Source organism: Loxodonta africana, chromosome 10 (genome assembly GCF_030014295.1).
Source record: "Loxodonta africana isolate mLoxAfr1 chromosome 10, mLoxAfr1.hap2, whole genome shotgun sequence".
Lineage (NCBI taxonomy): Eukaryota > Metazoa > Chordata > Mammalia > Proboscidea > Elephantidae > Loxodonta > Loxodonta africana.
The window spans coordinates 54,329,313-54,348,324 of record NC_087351.1 but is presented as its reverse complement, the minus strand read 5'-3'; positions in this window follow the sequence as shown (position 1 = coordinate 54,348,324).

The following is a 19,012-nucleotide window of genomic DNA, read 5'->3' as shown; positions in this document are numbered from 1 at the left end:
ATAGAACTCTGACCTTTTCCTCATTATCTCATTAATTGTCTGTATTAAGTGACTGAGCTAAATGACTCAGCCAATTATGAGTAAAATGTTAAAAAATGAAATAACCAAAAAAAAAAAAAAAAAGCCTATCACTTGTTAAGGACTTGTTACTGAAAAAAAGATGAATGCATGAATGAATTTTGTTGCTACATCTTTTTTTCTGATCACTACATGTTTTGTAGTAGTTTGACATTATTGTTGACCCTGGGTTATTATTTCGTCAAACATAATGAATTATATTGCATAAGATATTACAGTATTTATGTAAACCCATTGCAGTTGTGTTGATTCTAATGCATAGCGATCCTATAGGACAGAGTAGAACTGCCCCATAGGGCTACCAAGGAGTGCCTGGTGGATTCAAAAACTGCTGACCTTTTGGTTAGCAGTCGTAGCTCTTAACCACTATGCCACCAGGGTTTCCTGTATTTATATAAAATGTACTATTTTCAATCTAAACACGTTTTACTGGACAAAATTGGGTTAATATCTTAAGCACATGATTTTTGTTGTATTGTCTTTTTTAAAGTTCTTAAAGTATTAAGAAATGTGCTGACCCAGATAGAGGAAGATGATATACTGATCAGTGGCAGCTCACTGGCATTAAGTCATTTATCAGATGCTGACAAATTACTGACAATTTGTATTGATTTGCTAGCTGGGCTTAGTGAACCGAAAAGTCAAATCCAAATACGCACTGAACTGGAATTGGATGGAGACTTGACTGTTTCCATCGAATCAAAGTCAAGTTAAGCTGACACTTTATATCTGTACATTCAGCTATAAAATTTCCATTTTCATTAAATTGAATAAAACACTTTTAATTGGTATGGATTCAAGTAAGTTTTTTTTTTTTTTTTTTTGCGTTAGGAACCAAAATTTTGGCCAAGAGTTTTGTGAAATCACAGAGGGTTCTAAGTTTGTATTTTAAAATAGAACCTTTCTAACTACAGAAGTCAAAATTTAATTGCTTGAAACTAGAAAAATTTGACTTGTTTAAGTATAATTTCAAAACACACTTTTTGAAATTTTTATTGCTTTTTTAACACATACTGTAATGTGATATATTTAGTATGTACATAATTTACTGAAAACAAACACATATTTTTCCCCAATAATCTATAGTTCCATATGCATTGTGCAAAATTGTATACATTTTGTATAAAGGATTGTATAATATGAGGGTACTGTGCAGAACAGATATTGTTGGATTTAATAGTTGAAAACAAATTATTAAGGATTCTATTCACATATCAAGGAAGAGCTAAGTTTATGAATTAGTTTTTATTTCTTAAAAATAATTTAGTTATTTATAGAATCCCACCTAAACTTGTCTCTTGTCAGGTTTACTCTGCTAAAAAATATATTTAAAGAATTTATCTACTATAATGCATTATTATAAAATTCAAAACCATACTTATTCTCTCCTCTTTCCTGGTGGTATTTTGGTTGCTATGAGTTGGAATCACCTCAACAGCTATGGGTTTTGTTTGGTTTTTCCTGGTGGTATAGGTGAAAATGCACCTGATATCCGAAATGCATGAGATTTTTAAAAATATGGCTCAATTACTATTTATGTCTATGAAATAATTAACAATCTATGACATTTGACTCTGCTTTCCCATGTAATAAATGGTTGTATTACTTCAGCACTCTACATTTAGGAGGGTAAGCATATCAAATAAGTGCTTGCTAAAACGTTGGGTTTGAGGGATAAAAAATTAATGCAAAGCTGTTTACTTATTAAGCACCCTTTAAAGGTGTTGGGTCTTGTTGATTCAGAATAAAAATTCTGTAAAAAGGTACAATATCCTAATTTTTTCATACTGCAGGTGTCACAAAGTATTACAGGAGACCATAAACTATGTGAAATGGCATGTGGGGATGTGGTACTGTTGTTGTTGTTTACTTTATTGACTCAAAGTGTTTTTAAATAAAGTAAGGCAGTGTTTTCTCAAAAAAAAAAAAATCACATAAATACAGGTCAGGTAGAACTCAGTATTGTTAGAGTGTGTTAGGCAGGGTACACATGCTCCATTGTCACATTTGGTCAGTTTTTCCACATTGAAGTTACTTTCACGGACCCTTAGGCATTTCATTGATGACCCTAGATTTCCACAATAAAACTCAGTTGTACTTTATGTATTGCTTAATTTAAAAGGAGTAGTTGACAGTGTGCCTAGTCTTAATTATTATTATTATTCTTTTTACAGAGAGTGAAAATGGTTGGCTATCCTCTCAAGTTGTTTCTGGGTTTAAAATATTTAGTTAATAGAAAAATACCCACTGATGAAATAAAACTTGAACAATATAGTTTTGATACTGTCAAGGATTTAGAAGTTAATTATATCCTTAAACTTCACATTTCAAGAATCATATTTTCTTTGAAAATATGAAATTTCTCAAAAAGCACTTACATGTGCTTTTTAGAGTGAATATTATCCTGGAGAGGTGGATTCCTTTAGGGCTACCATTTGTCATACAGACTTTTGGCATGGGTTGAGGAATAAGCCTTTGCAGGGAAAGGGAAAAATTGCAAGGCCAGGTCAGCAGTCTACCCATCAACTCATGGAGATGTGTGTGCAGGCCAGGCTGAACGTCGGACACGGTATGGGTTGTGCTCTAGTGAAGAAGGTACTTTGTTGCTGTGAGCTTCCTTTTTATATGGAAATTGAGAGAAAACAATTTTACCAAACAGCTTGGCATTGGTTGGTGTAGATTTGGGTGACAGCTGCTTATAGGAGTTGTCTGGAAAATCAGCTGCTCTGTGCCTGAGGACCCTGTAGCGGCAGGGACATTAGAGTCTGTGGGTGGTTATCTATCCCACTGCTGGGCTGAAGAAGCCAAGAGTATTGTGGGAAACTAAGCTCAGATGCCAACCCTGCAGCTGAGAGATGAGGGAGCCCCCTCCTCTCAACTTGTTGTCTAGGCAACTCAGGATACTCACTTAAGGTCTTTTTTCAGAAAATCTTGTTCCTTCACAACATAATTTATACTACTTGATAAACACACAGGCATTTTTAAAAACCAAACAGACAAAACTAAGCCCTGTGAAGATTTATTAAATAAATTTTAATTAATTTATTTTGACTTAGGCCTTTACAAAATAGCTGATGATTCAAAATGAGGAAAAAAATTGACGTACAGTTTTGAAATGTTATATAAGCTTAACTGCTTGCTTTACAAACACTTTAGAAATAAAATATATATATATATATGTTTTGTGGGAGTAATTCATTAATTTATAACCTTTGTGGTGAATGATACTCTGCAAAAATCTTTTTAAAGGAGATTGTTATGATAAAAGGATTTTAGAGAATATTTATTTTCAGAAGAATTTTTCAATCTTTTTTGTATTCAGGCTACAAATATCCCAAAGATATTAATATTTCCACCAATTACTGAGATGTAAGACTTAAATAAGAAGGAACTGTTGTGGCATCATCATATTAAAATACCATTCTTATCAAATCAGGATTTATGTTTTCACCCATGCCTCCCATAAAATAAAATGTGTAGATCCATGCACATATTATGAAATATCCTTGTGCATGTTGCTCAAGATGATCAGGTGTATTGTACTTTTTTTATTTCTATAGACTCATCCTTTAGATCTATGGCAATATGCCGAACTATCCTCTTACTCATATTGTTTCCATTTTCAATAAACTCATTGCCGTCCAGTTGATTCAGACTCAAAGCAACCCTTTAGGACAGTGTAGAACTGACCCATAGGGTATCCAAGGCTATAAATCTTTACTGAAGCAGACTTCCACATCTTTCTTCCAAGGAGCAGATGGTGAGTTCAAACTGGGGTTAGCAGCCAAGTACTTAATCACTGTGCCATTAGGGCTCTTCCATTTTCAATAGATTAAGAAAATATTTAGCTGTGAATGCTATTAATTCAAACTCTTACAATTGAAAATGAAGGAAAGGACATGTAAGAGATGTTGAATAACTTAGCAGCTTGGTAGCTTAAGATTTGATTTTGCAACTCGGAATTGGCTTGGCTTATAAGCGGGTTTTCTAAAAACAATCCAAGTGGCATTAAAATAAAGACAGAGAAAATGCATTTTTCAGTCTTTATGATTTATAGTCCAGTTTATAGGAAATACTAAAATTATTTATTTTGACAAAATTAAATATTTGAATTATAAATCCATCTATGATGACTGAGATATTCTCTTTCAAATAAGTTTTGCTTTTGTTTGTTTTTCAATATCCTATGCCTAGAGCTGTATTCCAGTTCCTGCAGAACAACAGCTGTTTCACTTATAGGCTTCTACATACAAGCAATGAGAAATGAGAGAGTGATGACATTTGGGCAGAGTTCAGTCCGACTATATTTACACGCTGAGGATTCTTACTTTCTGTTTCTGTTGACACCTACCATGCAGAGTCACAATTCAGTCACACTCCCTAAAATAGAGCATTCATGTTCACAGTGTGCCACAGCCTATGTGTGGTCGGAGCATTTCCATGAACTGAAGCCACATGTCCTACAGCTTGCTGCTTCAATGACTGCCAACTTTTGCAATGAAAACAAAGTTCCAGGTGCACCCACATTACATTGCTAATTCTATATCAACCAGATGGAAAAAAATGCAAAACTCTTCTAATTACCCTTCGTATTTGCCACACCTATGGCATTTCTTCTCTTCATATCCAGGTTTGACTCAAGAGCTCAAGAGTTATTTAAAATTTCTAGCTCAGATAAACGTATAAAGTCTTCACTGGCCAATAGAAAGTGAAGAAACTTAGCCTATTATAGCATATTTAACTACGTCAGATGTTGTAATTTTTTAACTATCAAGGAAAGCTCTCAGTGTCTTCTGTGGAACCAAAAACTATATTTAATTGGCTTGTTTTATCATCATGTCATATTTTCCGGACAAATACTAACATTTTTGCTGGATGCTGCTAAACAAACCTTATAAAAGACTGAAAAAAAATCTAGAAATATCTAACTTCTGGAAAACCCTTGAAAATCAGTCATTAAAATATTTTAGCTAGTGGATTTTAAATCCTCTTTTAAAATGAAGCACTACACATCATGAGTTCATTACAGCTCACTTGTAAGTATCATAGAATTTGCAAATCATTTTCACATTACCTTATAAAATTATGTCAATATTATGATATAGGTATAATTTAACTTCTTTCTAATGAATTAAAAATGTCCGAGGGGCTATATTTTTCTTCTAAGATCACAAAGAAAATACTGAGAAGCATAATACCCAAATTTTATGCTCAAAGCCATTTTTTCTTCTCTTTTTCCTTCTTCTACTTCAGACATTTAAAAATAGTTCCCAGGCAAGATTCAAAAGCAAAGATCTTCAATTTCTTGAAAGCTGTATTACCATTTCTTACAGTTTTCAAATAAAATAATTTTATTTTCTATAAGTTTTTTCCTGACTTCAGATGTTTGAAATTTTGGTTAACTCCAATTTGAAGCCTTTTAATTCACAGATTTCTCAACTATATGCTGTTTACGAGGATCTGGCTGGTGAAGACTACCTAGACTAGGAGGATTATTCAGTATGATCTACCAGCCCCACCTCTTAGAGCCAAAATGTTCTAGTCCTTTTGGCCAGAAAATTTCAAACTAATTTCTGCCTTTGATATCAGTATGCAATTATATTAAAAATGGTATGTAGATGCTATAAAAGAACATTTCAAAAAAAATTATCTGGTGAATAACTAAATAGAAGAAATGTTAGTGTTCTCCTTGCTAGTTATTTAACTCCTAATAACAATTGCTAATTAAACAATTTGGTGCAAACAGTAACAAAACATAAAATGGGTAGAAAGATGGAAATAGTAAAGTTGGCTAAAAAGATTTTCAATTATTTTTAAAAAACACACTCTGAATTGACTCCAGTTTTCTAAATTATGAAAGATGGTTTATTCTTATCACATAGGAAAGATTTCAGAGTGCAGTGAAGATGCTGTACTTATTTGTCTTATGGGTATCAGAGCAATATGTCCTCAATTAAGTCAACAATCCCTATAGGAGCTTTTAAAAGTGGAATCCCTTGTTGTCCCCTGGGGCATTGGGTTTTAAATATACTTTGTTGTCTCAAATCCTTGCATTGTTTTACCATATGATTTAATCACTCTCTGTCTCTTTCCCGTGTTTCTATGATGTGATGTGAGTCTGGCATTTTAAATTATTTTCTCTGTGTGTTTGAAATGCAATCTTTCCTCTTCTTCCTTTTTCTTTAAATAGCATACTAGAAACAAATTCAACTTTTAGTGATGTTCAAGGTAGACAACTTTAATCTGTTTCCTGATTTCAAAATACTTCTCTTGACAGAAGGCAGGGCCAAGATGGCAGAGTAGTCAGATGCTTCTGGTGATCCCTCTTACAACAAAGACCCCAAAAAAAAAACAAGTGAAACAATTATATTTATGACAAGCTAGGAGCTTTGAACATCAAAGGCAAAGTTAGGAAACAGACTGAGTGGCAAGGGGAGGGAGAGATGGTTCAGAAGCAGAGCAGAGTTGCCAGACCTGAATCACCAGGAACCCTCAGGCACCATTCCTGGGAGCGACTGCCTCAGGCTGGTTGTAGCATTTGACCACAGTTTCCTCAATGAGAAACAGAAAGCTGCACAGCCTACTCACTCCTCTGGAACAAGAGAATAATGGTGTTCTCGGCATAAGCTAAGTACTTGCGTATATTTTACTGCACCCCCAGGTACCAAGCTGGCTTCAGTGGCTGTGGATTTCCCTGGGCCTCAGATAGGTCCTGATGAGCTTCCTGAGCCATTTCCCCAGCCTTGGAGAAGGAAAAAACTCACAACTGGGGGAAAAGATAATCTGCTAGCTCCACTAACCTGGGGAGCTCAGGACAGAAGTGACTCCTGTCCAGAATAAACAGTCCAGGGACTTTGAATATCTTTCCGCCCTGCACGGACCTGTGTGGGCCTATTTCAGGAGAATTGACCCTAGTTTGCAGACTGCCACTGTTTACGCTGTGCAGTGGAGAGGTGGGTGTTTGATGTTTGACACTGCTTTGCCTACTAAACAGGGTCCTCACCTAGCCACATCAGGGCCCTGAGGACTGGTGGCTCCACTCAGGTCACCCAGCCACCCATGAGAGCAGTCCAAGGATAACCGGTACCTCCCAGACCCTACAGCCAAAAGCACTGGGTGCCCATGGTCCATCTACAGAACCCAACCACCTGTGCACTCTAGGGAACAGGGGCACATGTTCCTCACAGACAATCGGGGAACAGTTATCAGCTCCCAGCCTTGTTCAGTCTGTGACCTTTTGCTGCAGCCAGATACCTGTATCTACACCAATTACCCTGCATCTCTAAGATTATAGAACAGAGCCTGTACCACACACTTGATGACAAACTACCTGGACACCTGAGCTGAATCCATACAAGAAAAGTGAATGGACTCTTAGGCTGATATACCTGATAACAGGTTTAGCCATCTCGTGACAGGACATTAGAGCTTCAAAGGAGAAAATAAATAAGCTACCTCACTCAAGCATCCTATCCGGGCACATAAAAAAAAAAAAAAAAGGGGGAAGAAGCTAGGATAGTGTAAGAAAAAATAAAATAAACTAATACAATTACTTACAGATGGCTCAGAGACAACAGTCAGTATCAAATCCCATAAAGAAGCAGACCATGATCCTTTCAACAAGCTCTCAAATCAAAGAATCCAGGGATCTTCTGGATTTAGTGCCTTCCTGGAATTACTGGATGTGGAATACAAAAGATTAATATGCAGAACTCTTCAAGACATCAGGAACAAGATCAGGAAGGAGATCAGGCAATACGCTGAACAAGCCAAGGAACACACAGATAAAACAGTTGAAGAAATTAAAAAGGTTATTCTAGAACATAATAAAAAATTTAATGGGCTGCAAGAATCCATAGAGAGACAGAAATCAGAAATTCAGAAGATTAACAATAAAATTACAGAATTAGACAACTCAATAGAAAGTCAGAAGATCAGAATTGAGCAAGTGGAAGGCAGAATTGGTGAAACTGAAGATAAAGCACTTGGTGCCAATATATTTGAAGAAAAATCAGATAAAATAATTAAAAAAAAAATGAAGAAACCCTAAGAATCATGTGGAACTCTAGCAAGAGAAAGAACCTACGAGTGATTGCAGTACCAGAAACAGGCAAGGATAAAAGAAAATACAGAGAGAATTGTTGAATATTTGTTGGCAGAAAACTTCCCTGATATGGTAAAAGATGAGAAGATATCTATCCAAGATGCTCATAGAACTCCACATAAGGTAGATCTTAAAAGAAAGTCACCAAGACGTATTATAATCGAACTTGCCAAAACCAAAAATAGAGAATTTTAAGAGCAGCTAGGGATAAATGAAAAGTCACCTACAAAGGAGAGCCAATAAGAATAAACTCAGACTACTCAGCAAAACCTTGCAAGCAAGAAGGCGATGGGATGACTTATAAAAAGCATTAATGGAAAAAAATTGCCAACCAAAAATCCTATATCCAGCAAAAATGTCTCTTATATATGAAGGTGAAACTAGGACATTTCCAGATAAACACAAGTTTAGAGAATTTGTAAAAACCAAACCAAAACTACAAGAAATACTAAAGGGAGTTCTCTGGTTAGAAAATCAATAATACCGAGACTAGAACACTGGACAGAGCAATCAGATGTCAACCCAGATAGGGAAATCACAAAAATAAATAAAGATTAAAAAAACCTGCAAAACAAGGAAAAAGCGATGTTATTATGTAAAATAAGACAACATTAAAATAATAAAGAGGGACTAAGAAATGTCATAGATCTTTCCTAAGGGGAGGAAGACAAGGTGATATAAGGAAATAAAAGTTAGGTTTAAACTTAGGAAAATAGGGGTAAATATTAAGGTAACTATAAAAGACTAACAATCCTACTCAGCAAAATAAAAGAAAAAAATAGAGACTCAGAGAAACAAAATCAACAACAACGAAGAGGAAAAGACAATACATAAAGATAAACTACTCAGCACAAAAAATTGAGTGGGAAAAAGAAACTCTCAACAACACACAAAAAAAGACATCAAAATGACAACACTAAACTCATACCTATCCATAATAATGCTGAATGTAAATAGACTAAATGCACCAATAAAGAGACAGAGAGCGGCAGAATAGATTAAAAAAAAAACACCATCTGTCTATATGCTGCCTACAAGAGGCACACCTTAGACTTAGAGACACAAACTAACACTCAAAGGATGGAAAAAAATATATCAAGCAAACAACAATCAAAAAAGAGCAGGACTGGCAATATTAATTTCTGAGAAAATAGACTTTAAAGTTAAATCTACCACAAAGGATAAGGAAGGACACTATATAATGATTAAAGGGGCAATATACCAGGAGGATATAACCATATTAAATATTTATGCACCCAACAAGAGGGCTGCAAGGTACATAAAACAATCTGTAACAGCATTGAAAAGTGAGATAGACAAGTCCACAATTAGAGTAGGAGACTTCAACACACCACTTCCGGTGAAGGACAGAACATCCAGAAGGAAGCTCGATAAAGACAAAAAAGATCTAAATGCCACAATCAACAAACTTGACCTCATAGACATATACAGAACACTCCACCCAAGAGCAGCCAAGTATACTTTCTTTTCCAGTGCACATGGAACATTCTCTAGAATAGACCACATATGAGGGCATAAAGCAAGCCTTAGCAGAATGTAAAACATAGAAATATTACAAAGCATCTTCTCTGACCATAAAGCCATAAAAGTGGAAATCAATAACAGAAAAAGCAGGAAAAAGAAATCAAACACTTAGAAACTGAACAATGCCCTGCTCTAAAATGACTGGGTTATAGAAGACAAGAAGGATGCAATAAAGAAATTCACAGAATCCGATGAGAATGAAAACACTTCCTATCCATACAGCTAAGGCAGTGTTCAGAGGTCGATTTATATCAAAATGCACACATACAAAAAGAAGGGCCAAAATCAAAGAATTATCCCTAGAACTGGAACAAATAGAAAGAGAGCAAAAAAAGAAAACCTCAGGCACCAGAAGAAAGCAAATAATAAAAATTAGAGCTGAATTAAATGAAATAGAGAACAGAAAAACAATTGAAACAGTTAACAAGACCAAAATATGGCTCTTTTAAATAATTAACAAAATTGATGAACCATTGGCCAAATTGACAAAAGAAAAACAGGAGAGCAATAATCTGAATAAGGAATGAGATGGGCAATATTACAACAGACCCAACTGAAATTAAAAGAATCATATCAGAGTACCATGAAAAGTTGTACTCTAACAAATTTGAAAACCTAGAAGAAAGGGATGAATTTCTGGAAACACACTACCTACCTAAACTAACACAAACAGAGGTAGAAGAACTAAATAGACCCATAACAAAAGAAGAGATTGAAAAGGTAATCAAAAAACTCCCAACAACAACAACAAAAAGCCCTGGCCCAGACGTCTTCACTGCAGAGTTCTACCAAACTTTCAGAGAAGAGTAAAAACCACTAGTACTAAAGGTATTTCAGAGCACAGAAAGGACAGAATACTCCCAAACTCATTCAATGAAGCCAGCATATCTGTGATACATCACAAAAGAAGAAAATTACAGATTTATATCCCTCATGAACTCACATGCAAAAATCCTCAACAAAATTCTAGCCAATAGAATTCAACAACATGTCAAAAAAATAATTCACCATGACCAAGTGGGATTCATACCAGGTATGCAGGGATGGTTCAACTTCAGAAAAACAATTGATGTAATCCATCATACAAATAAAACAAAAGACAAGAATCACATGATCTTATCAATTGATGCAGAAAAGGTATTTGACAAAGCTCAACACCCATGCATGATAAAAACTCTCAGCAAAATAGGAATAGAAAGAAAATTCCTCAACATAATAAAAGGCATTTATACACAGCCAACAACCAACATCATCCTAAATGGAGAGAGTCTGAAAGCATTTCCCTTGAGAATACTATGTAAGAACAATGATGAATCTGTGAAACATTTCATAACATGGAGGATTCTGGAAGGTATTATACTGAGTGAAATTAGTCAATTGCAAAAGGACAAATATTGTATAAGACCACTATTATAAGAACTTGAAAAATAGTTTAAAGAGAGAAGAAAATATTCTTTGAAGGTTACGAGAGGGGGGAGGGAGGGAGGAATGGGGCTTTCACTAGGTAGACAGCAGATAAGAACTATTTAAGTGAAGGGAGAGGCAACACACAATATAGGAGAGGTCAGCACAACTGGGCTAAACTGGATTGAACACTTCGAAGGTCAGTGTAGCATGGGCAGGGGTTAGGGGACCATGGTTTCAGAGGATATCTAAGTAAATTGGCATAATAAAATCTATTAAGAAAACATTCTGAATCTTACTTTGAGGAGTGGCATCTGAGGTCTTAAACACTAGCAAGCAGCCATCTAAGATGCGTCAATAGGTCTCAGCCCACTTGGAACAAAGGAGAATGAAGAAAAAGACACAAGGTAATTATTAGCTCAAGAGACAGAAAGGGCCACATAAACCAGAGACTACATCAGCCTGAGACTAGAAGAACTAGATGGTGCCTGGCTACAATCGATGCCTGCCCTGACAGGGAACACAACAGAGAACTCCTGAGGGAGCAGGAGAGCAGTGGGATGCAGACCTCAAATTCTCATAAAAAGATCAGACTTAACAGTCTGACTGAGAGTAGAAGGACCCTAGAGGTCATGGTCCCCAGACCTTCTGTTAGCCCAAGGCAGGAACCATTCCCAAAGCCAACTCTTCAGACAGGGGTTGGACTGGACTATGGGATAGAAAATGATACTGGTAAGGAGTGAGTTCTCGGATCAAATAGACACATGAGGCTATGTGGGCAGCTCCTGTCTGGATGGGAGATGAGAGGGCAGAGGGAATCAGAAGCTGGCTGAATGAACACGAAAATAGAGAGTGGATGGAAGGAGTGTGCTGTCTAATTAGGGGGAGAGCAACTAGGAGTATATAGCAAGGTGTATATAAATTTTTGTATGAGAGGCTGATTTGATTTGTAAACTTTCACTCAAAGGACAATAAAAATTAAAAAATAAAAACTTCTCTTTCTTTCCCTCCTTCTACACCCCCCCTCTTCCTCTGTCTATGTGTCTAAATCTGTTACAGGAAGATAGCCAAGTAAGAAATGAGTTGTAACCCTGACTATGCCATTAACTTCTTATTTGACTTTCAACAAATCACTTAACCTCCATATGTCACATTTTCTTTATGACTATAATGAAGAGCCCTGGTGAGGCAGTGGTTAAGAGCTCAGCTGTTAACCCAAAGGTCGGTAATTCAAATCCATCAGCCTCTCCTTGGAAACCCCAAGGAGAAATTTCACTCTGTCCTGTAGGTTTGCTATGAGTCAAAATAGATTCAATGGCATTGTTTTTTTTTTTTTTTTTTGGTTTTAATGCAGAGAGTAATGTTACTTTTCTTGAATTACAAAGAATGGTTGAGAATTGTAGTATTCCTAGAAACCACGAAGAAAGTTATAAATAATTAGATTGTGAGCCATAGATCTGAAGTATCCAGTTTATGTTTTCAAAATTGAGGCATGGTAATACTATAGAAAATTCCACGGCTTGGATTAGGCTCACCTTAGTCTTCAGGGTGAAACTTTGCTCTTCAACACTTTAAAGAGGTCCTTTGCAGCAGATTTACCCAATATAATGCATCTTTTGATTTCTTGACTGCTGCCTCCATGGCCGTTGATTGTGGATCAAGTGACATGAAATCCTTGACAACTTCAGTCTTTTCTCCATTTATCACGATGTTGCTAATTGGTCCATTTGTAAGGATTTTTATTTTCTTTATGTTGAGGTGCAATCCCTACTGAAGGCTGTGGTCTTTGATCTTCATTAGTAAGTGCTTCAAGTCCTGTTCACTTTCAGCAAGCAAGGTTGTGTCATCTGCATAACGCAGGTTGTTAATGAGTTCCTCCAAACCTGATGCCTCATTCTTCTTCATATAGTCCAGCTTCTTGTATTATTTGTTCAGTATGAGGTTGAATAGGTATGGTGAAAGAATACAACCCTGACACACACATTTCCTGACTTTAAGCCAATCAGTATCCCCTTGTTCTGTCTGATCAACTGCTTCTTGATCTACGTAAAGGTTCTTCATGAGCACAATTAAGTGTTCTGGAATTCCCATTCTTCGCAATGTTATCCATAATTTGTTACAATCCACACAGTTGAATGTCTTTGCATAGTCAATAAAACACAGGTAAACATCCTTCTCGTATTCTCTGCTTTCAGCTAGGATCCATCTGACATCAGCAATGATATCCCTGGTTCCATGTTCTCTTCTGAAACCGGCCTGAATTTCTGGCAGTTCCCTGTCGGTATGCTACTGCAGCTGTTTTTCAATTGCTTTATATGCATGTGAAAGCTGGACAATGAATAAGGAAGACTGAAGAAGAATTGACACCTTTGAATTGTGGAGTTGGCGAAGAATATCGAATATACCACAGACTGCCAGAAGAACGAACAAACCTGTCTTGGAAGAAGTATAGCCAGAAGCTCCTTAGAAGCAAGGATGGCGTGACTGCGTCTTACATACATGTTGTCAGGAGGGATCAGTCCCTGGAAAAGTATATCTTGCTTGGCAGAGTACAGGGTCAGCAGAAAAGAGGGAGACCCTCAACGAGGTGGATTGACACAGTGGCTGCAATAATGAGCTCAAGCATAACAACAATTGTAAGGAAGACGCAGGACCAGGCAGTGTTTCTTTCTGTTGTGCTTAGGGTCGCTATGAGTCGGGACCAACTCGGTGGCACCTAACCACAATAACAATCCTATAGAACTACTTGACTTTACTGATAAAGACAGAATTCATTCTGAGATTAACATGTTGAAACAAGCAAAATTTCAATATCTTCATAGGTCATAATAAATATATAGATTCATTGGCTTGCAAGGGCTTTAGGGTGATCTGAAGGAGAATGCAGGCTTTGGAGTCAGACAGAGTCATTTCGTGTTCCAAAGAAGTCATTTTTTGTTTGACCTTGGTCAAGTGACTTAAGGTCTAAATGTCACAGATTCTTCATGTCTAAAATAAGGAAGGTTTTTTTATGGGCTAGCTATGAAAACTAATGTGAGAGCCATTTCCGATAGTTTCTAATAATATATGCCTTATATTAGTATGCATAATCACATACTTTGCAGGAAAAAAAAAACTCCGTTTCTTAAAAAAATAAATGTATCTTATTTTGACTCAAATACTGCTCACCTTGAAATACACTATTTTTGATAGCACTCCTGATTCTTGGACCTTTTATTTTGCAAAATTTGAGAAGGTAAACTTGTATGATCTATAAAATTTTGATTAGTTTGATCTCTATTGTTCAAAACAATTTCTTTCTTTTTTTTTTTAAACAGGGAAAATAGCAAGAGTGTTGGCATTCATAGCAGTTATATATTGTAGTAGGGAACGAAGGTTGGCAGATGTGTGAACAGTCTCAGCTATCCGTTAAAAGATTGAGTTCCAATTTCTTTAAATACCTGTGGACAGCTTAACCACTGCCACAGCTTGCTGGAGTGTACACCGATACAAATGCTCATAATTTAAAATTTATTTAAAACAGCAGTTGCAATCTGTTCCGTGGAAGAGGTGAGATGGAATATTAATAGAATAAATTTAGAGGGCTGAAACCCCTCTTAGTAACATATTTAAAAGTATAACGTGTTCAAATTCAAAACTATTATATTCGATCACACCCCCCACACACATACACACACACATCTCTCAAAACAGAACTAGAAGGGACATGGTGTTACAAAATATTCCATATCTAAATGCATCTAATGTAAATTTTAGAAGGCTTTTTTTTAAAGCTAACTTTCGTAGGACATTCTTTATATGCTAGAACTATGCTAAGCCATTTAAATGTTCTAGTTATTTAATTCTCATATGGCCCATTTCAACGTAAAGAAAACTTAGGCAGAAGTTTTAGACAAAGTGAGCCAGGTAATTGTCCCAAGTCATGGAGCTTGGAATTCTAAGATTTAAATTCAGGTCCTCTGAGGCCATTATGATGTGTTGTTATCCACAATTGTACTTATCATTTATTATTCAAAATAATTGTGAAACTTGCTCTGAGTAGCCTCCTTACCATACTTCTGCCTTTTGCTACTAGCTAACAAGATTTTTGTGGAGCATGATTTCTGCAGTGTTAATTATGTGAATAATATTTTATGTCATCTGTATTTAATAAAATTCAAGATTTATTTCAGAATTATATATCCTTCCTTTACCGTCCACCCTTTGAGAAGAACTATAAAGCAATTTGGATGGTGAGAATCAACATAGACTGATTACATGTAATCTAAATTGTGAAATTAATCATGATCAGAATAACAATTTTAGATCTGGCTGTATGTAATTTAATAAAGAAATCTTAAACAATATCTATTGTACATCATATCTTTCAAATATTTTGGCAATTGTGAAGACAAATAACTATTAAAGTGTATTTGAGAATCTCTCCAAAAGTAAGTAAATAATGAACGAAGAATACATTTGTTATCATTTGAATAACATTTTTAGTAAGGGTCTTATCACCTTCTGGATGTGTACTGAATGGCTGAAGTCATATCAAAAAGCTAAGTATCATTGATATTACTCATTATTATATATTTTTTTGAAATATTAAAGAGCAACTTTTATTGTCATATTCATCCCACTGCAATATTGTCACTGTTTTGAGAAAATAAAGGGGTTATAATATATAACTTTGAGCTCAATGGCCCGTTATACAAGGTGTTTAAGAACTAAGTCGATTTATTTAAAAAAAAAAAAAAGGCAGTCTAAATACACACAGGGGCACATATCAATAGACAGTAATAGTTTAAATTCATAAATAGTAATGAAACATGCCAACACTGACAGTTATGCTACAATCCATATATTTTTGCTATTCAGCTGGAAATAAACAGCAGAGAGCACACACAACTGATGTTATTCCAACAGTCTTCCTCTAAGTCTTGTGAAAAATTTGAGACAAGCCCTACTCCCTGCATTTCAATGACAATAAATGAGTTTATTTCAAGCTCTGAAATTAATATTTTGGATTCTTCTGCCAAAGCTGAAGAGATGCTCTCCTTAGCCCTGAACATTACTTTGTGTTTAGGAATAATACGTTATGGCTTGGGTTTTAGCTTTTCTGAATCCTGCTTCATCTGTACCCTCAATAAATTTATAAATAAAAAACAGTGTGAGGAAGTTCACATTACTGTATTAACATTTCGTTTCGCGTTTGCAAATAAGTTGAAAAATTTCTATTTGTTTTTTCATTTATAAGTGTCTGGTATTAAAAAAAAAAAAGGTATAAGACAGGCATTTTTTTGCTAATGTACATGGTCTTCCCGCTCCCCCCAAGAATCCCTGCTGAAAACATTCTAGGAAACAACTTAATGAAAATCACTTTATGTATAAAAGTGCTGAAAACTTTTAAAATCCATAGAACATGAAAACACTAAAATGAAAAGGAGTCAAGGTAAGATTGTGTTGACAAACGTAAGAAGAGAGTATAGGAAAGCTATCTTGCTTTTTCCATTAGGAAATCACTATCCAGGAAAATTATTTTTCCATATTAATTGTATTTGTGAGTAAACAGGCTACAATTGTACTCAAGCAGATGCAGTACATTAATACTTAAAATAGAAAACACAACAAACTGGAATATAAAATATGATAACGCTATACAAATTATACATATTGGTAGGTAAAAGCATACCTTTGGTTTATCTTCTGAGCATCACTGTCTATTGATAGGTGTTTCTAGCTACTTTTAGACAACTGTTCATGACACAATGATGAGGAGATGGCATAGTTATGTGTAAAGGTTATCTCTTTTATCTTCACTGTCTTCATCTTTGTGGAAAGTTCACAGCAGAATTAAAATACACTCAGTATTAAAACAACAACAAATTCTTCCTTGATCTTGATTTGCCCCTTCAGATTTCTTTAAAACTTAATTCTTCCATTTCTTTTACTTTGACTGAATCTGCTTTCACTGCAAACGATATGGAGGAAGGAGAAAGGGAGAACTTTTTAGTGGTGTCGCTGTTTCCTGCTTCTAGTAAAATGTACAATATTTTGATGCATGTAAATCAGTATACGAGAATATATTTAAATTAATTGCATTCAAGCACAAAATTCTCAGAAGTGCATTTTTTTTCTTCTGCTTTTATTTCTGTTTTGTAAGATTGATTTATCATTTGTTTGTCTTTTAACCACTAGTTGGAGATATCGGTCCTGTGTTTAAAAACCTCCTGTTTAAAGCTCTCTTTCTAATCTCTTGTCTCAAGTGGAAGAGAAAATTAATTATCCATAGTCAGTTTGGCACTGTTTGAACAATTGTACCTCCTTCATCTCTTCTGTTCTTTTTCCCTAAGCATTTATTAAATGCCCTCTGTGAACTGCATGCTAGGGATGCAGAGCAAAGTCAGAGGAAGTTCCTGCTGTCAAGCAGCCTATTGTTTAGTTAAGAGATCCATTTTTAAGTTTTTTAAGATAGAGTGTAGCTATTATTTTAGAAAGATTCTCTGACAACTCTGTAGAAGATAGAGATAAAACTTAATACAAAAAGGTCCATTCAGGGAATACTGAAATCATTTGGGAAAATATGCAGGAGGGGTGGGGAAGAGGATAAGAAAGAAGTCTGAGTGGAAAGAAAAATAAATGATGAACATGGACAGAGCTAATATTGACATCTTAAAGTGGAATAGGAGAAAACAGCGTAAGACAGAGACCTGTGTTCTGGAGGCCAATAGAGAAGAATTTCAGGAGAAACGTGACCTGCAGTGTTAACTTAAGGTAGGACAGGAATAACACAATTATTCAATTTGATTATATAATTAAAGGTTACTGTCAACTTTTTTCCAGAAGTAGTTCTGTGGTTGTTGATGGTTTAATCCTGATTACAGTATACTGAAGAGTAGATGATGGATAAGAAAATGAAGACAACATTCTGTGTGTTAGAGGATAAGCCAGTAGATAAGCTAAAAATGCTCTTTTTATTAGAAGAGATGAGGAAAATAGGTTATGTACAGATCTGATTTTAAATATCAGCTAAATGTTAATGACCTTACACTGCAAAGAAGGTATATTAAATGAGTTGTCATTAATTCAACATCTCTTTACTTAAACTTTCTGATGTTTTGTGGAGCCCTGATGGCACAGTGATTAAGAGCTCAGCTACTAATCAAAAGTTCAGCAGTTTCAACCCACCAACTAACTGCTCCTTGGAAATTCTATGGGGCAGCTCTACTCTGAGTTGCTCTGAGTCAGAATCGACTTGACAGAAATGGGTTTGGTTTTGGTTTTGAGATATTGTACTCTGTTCTAGTTGCTAAAGACAAAACAATGGACAAGGCAGAGATGATCCTTACTATCATGAGAGTTAAAAAAAAAAAAAAAAACCTGTTGCCATCGGGTGGATTCTGACTCATAGTGACCCTAAAGGACAGAGTAGAACTGCCCCATAGAGTTTCCAAGGAGTGCATGGTGGATTCGAACTGCCAACCTTTTGGTTAGCAGCTGTAGCGCTTGACCACTACATTACCAGGATGACAGTAAATAAGTATACAAATTAATTCACAGGACTATTTCAGAAATATATAAATACTGTGGGAAAACGTGCTAGAATTTGATTGAGGAGGGTGGAGACAGTTCAGTTTAGTAACCTATGTGGGACTTTATGAGCAGGCAAAATGAGCTGAGGCTTGAAAGAGGAGTCAGTCATGTGAAGGACTGGGGGCAGAGCATTTCAAGCAGAAGGAACGGCAAATCCAGGAGCAAATTTGATGTGTTTGAGGAGCAAATGCAAACCAGTGTTAAAAGAATAGACTCTGGACTTTTAAAGATGCACAGAAGATCCCTCCTACCTCCTAATTTTTCCAGTATGCATTTATTCACCAAGCCCTTCGTGTATCTCAACAC